General features: G+C 40.4%; 1 non-coding gene across 1 annotated transcript; it reads left to right on the top strand.

Moving 5' to 3' along the window:
- The first annotated feature begins 2,465 nt into the window (after positions 1 to 2,465).
- On the top strand, positions 2,466 to 2,538 carry TRNAT-AGU (transfer RNA threonine (anticodon AGU)). The gene has a single exon. It is a non-coding gene; the product is annotated as a tRNA-Thr (tRNA).
- Positions 2,539 to 2,910: the final 372 nt, after the last annotated feature.

Raw genomic sequence — 2,910 nt, forward strand, 5'->3', positions numbered from 1 at the left:
CTGGAGTCTAAACGGCTGGTATAGATATAAATAAGCTCAAAATAGAGTCACTCATATCTGAATGAATCCGAGAATTGAGCTGTTTCTCCAGTTCTAAGCTTTAGGTCATCACCACCACTGTCTTCCTTGAGACCATCAGGATTAATCTTACTCTGCCCTTTATGTCTGTTTTGTTAGCACAAGAAACCCAGACCTCCCTGAGTCATCCCTCATACCCTGGCCTCTGATTCACATACGGCTTTACAACCCCCATCTCCCAAAGCTCTGGAGTTCTGGGACCATCATCAACAGAATCTGTCAAGTGTCCACTTTTAGGTACTGCACACATTTTTTTCCCCTGTTCTCTCTTTTCAAAAGAAAACAAGTAAAACCAAGAAAGTTAGTTTAAGGAATTCAGTAAAGTCAACTAAGAAATATCTCAAAGTATATCCTAAAGTCTGCAGGCCAACTGTCTACACAGCACTAAAAAATTACTGTTGTGTTCATAATCATGACCCTTTGCGAGATTACTGGTCATCAAAGAAAACCAGTGGTGTTAATTTGAAAACTGAACATTGAATGGTTAGTATAATGCCTAGCTCAGTGTGTTTCAAGTTGAGGGAGAGAATGGTTGATTCCCAGTTAACAAGAATGTTAATAGAAAAGAAGTTCCTTCACCAACTTTTTTTTCCTCCAGAAATTTTAATTTATTTATTTTACAAGCCAGATCAAGGCCCATTTGATCTCCCAAAAGGTGGGTTTCTGCATAATAGTATCAAGAATTCTACTAGCCCTCCCCTAAGTAAATGATCAAACCATTTAGACTGCAGTAACCTGAGTGTGAAGGGGTTTTCTTGTTTGTTTTTGTTGTTTTGTTTGTTTGGTTTTTGGTTTTTGTGTGTGTGGTTTTTTATTGGTTTGGTTTTTTCTTTTTTCTTTTTTTTTTTTCTTTTTTTTTTTTTTGTATATACCAACTTTAATTTTGGTTTCAATTGTCTGGCTCTTTGATCAAACATTTTTTTTTTAAATCTAATCAAAAGAGATCTAAGTTTGACGTTAAAAAAAAAAGTGTACATAACATAAGCAGCATACAAAGCTGCATTTCCACCCCTAGGTGTTTACCCAAAAGAAATGAAAACGTGTCCACAGAAGACTTACTCCTAGCATGATTCATAATAACCGCAAAGCGGAACAACTCCAATGTCCATCCGCTGATGAATGGCCAGACAGAATCTGTATTCTCATACAACAGGACACGACTCATCGCTAAAAATGAACTACTTACTTTGCCCCAATATGGATGAATCTCAAAAGTGCTATGCTAAGTGAAAGATGCCAGACACGGAAAAGACGCTTAGACTACATATTGTAAGCTTCCATGAACCAGAAAAGGTGAATTTTCAGAGGCAGAAAGCAGATCAGAGGCTGCCAGGAGCTGGGGGTGAAAATGGGAATTGAATGTTAAGGGACACTGAGGGAACTTGACGCAATGATGGAAATGTTCTAAAACGGGATTTTGGTGATGGTTGAACAGCTATATTGACTAAAAACCATAGAATTCTGTTTATGACATTTGGTGTATCTCAATAACACCAGTTTTAAGAAGAGATCTGAAGCAACTCGAAGTCCAGGGCCAGGTGACAACGGCTCTCCATGTCACAGGAACCAGGCAGATGTGGCTTGAGATACCTCGAAGAGACGCTTTCTTGGCCACGGTCACCCACGTGTGTCCACCGGGACATCACCTCGGTGTCGCCACCTTCGCCTGCCCGGGAGCTGCTGCCCTGTGGTGGGGCCTCCGGTCCCCTGGCAGACGCCTGCTCTCCCGAGCCCTGGGAAACGGTCACGGTGCGCGTTTCCTGGCTTTGTCGAAAGATCAAAAGTGTAAAAGAACATCAGTAAAAACTTTTAAGGAGGGAACCAAAATAATCTAAGTTATTCAATTGTCACTCTGTTTCTTGTGTAGAAAATGGACCTTTAGGGGAAATTCAGGAACATCAACAGTAATCTAGGAGACAGTTATGATGGCTTGGATTGAGGTTTTAAAAGTGAATATGGGGTCAAGCGAACGCATTTGAAGGATGGTTTGGAAGATGGATGGATGGGACTTGACGATAGATTGGGAGGGAGGAAGAGAGGGATGAAGAGTGACTCGGGTTTCTTGCATGAGCAATGGAGTGAACTGTGGGGATGCGTATAGTAATTAAGTGCAGGTGACAGAAGAAGAAATGGGACTTTGGCGGGGGAGTTATGGGGGTGAATTTTCTGTTTAGTTTGGACACTTTGAGATAGCTGTGAGACACTCTGCTGGGGCTGTCAATTGAAGATACAGCTTCAGTATGAGTCACGGCTTCAGAAAAGGATTTGGGAAATATAATTTGGGAGTTGTCTGTTATGAGATGGTATTTAAAGAATAAAAATTGATGAAGTGCAAGTAACCCAAGATGTCCAGAACATTTTGAAAAAGAACAAATTTAGAAAGTGGGGGAGGGTATGGCTCAGTGGTAGAGTGAGTGCTTAGTAAGCACGAGTTCCTGGGTTCAATCCCCAGTCCCTCCATTTAAATAAATAAATAAACCTAATTCCTCTCCCACAAACATTTTTTTTAAGAAATTAGAAGACAGAAACTTTGTGGTTTCAAAACTTACTACAAAGTTAGTAGTCAAGATAATGTGGTATTGGCATAAGGGTAGGCACAGAGATCAACAGAATATAATTGAGAATTCAGGAATGAATGATTTATAGTCAGTCGGTTTTTGAAGAGTGCTAAGAAAATTGAATGGCATGGAGTGGGGGTGGGAGGGAGAACAGTCTTCAGCAAATGATGCTGTGACAACTGGAGAGCCATATGCAAAAGGATGAAGTTGTAACTGTAACTCACACTATACACAAACATTAATTCAAAATGGATCATTGACCTCAACGTAAGAG

The sequence above is a fragment of the Camelus bactrianus genome, chromosome 24, assembly GCF_048773025.1.
Source record: "Camelus bactrianus isolate YW-2024 breed Bactrian camel chromosome 24, ASM4877302v1, whole genome shotgun sequence".
Classification (NCBI taxonomy): Eukaryota; Metazoa; Chordata; class Mammalia; order Artiodactyla; family Camelidae; genus Camelus; species Camelus bactrianus.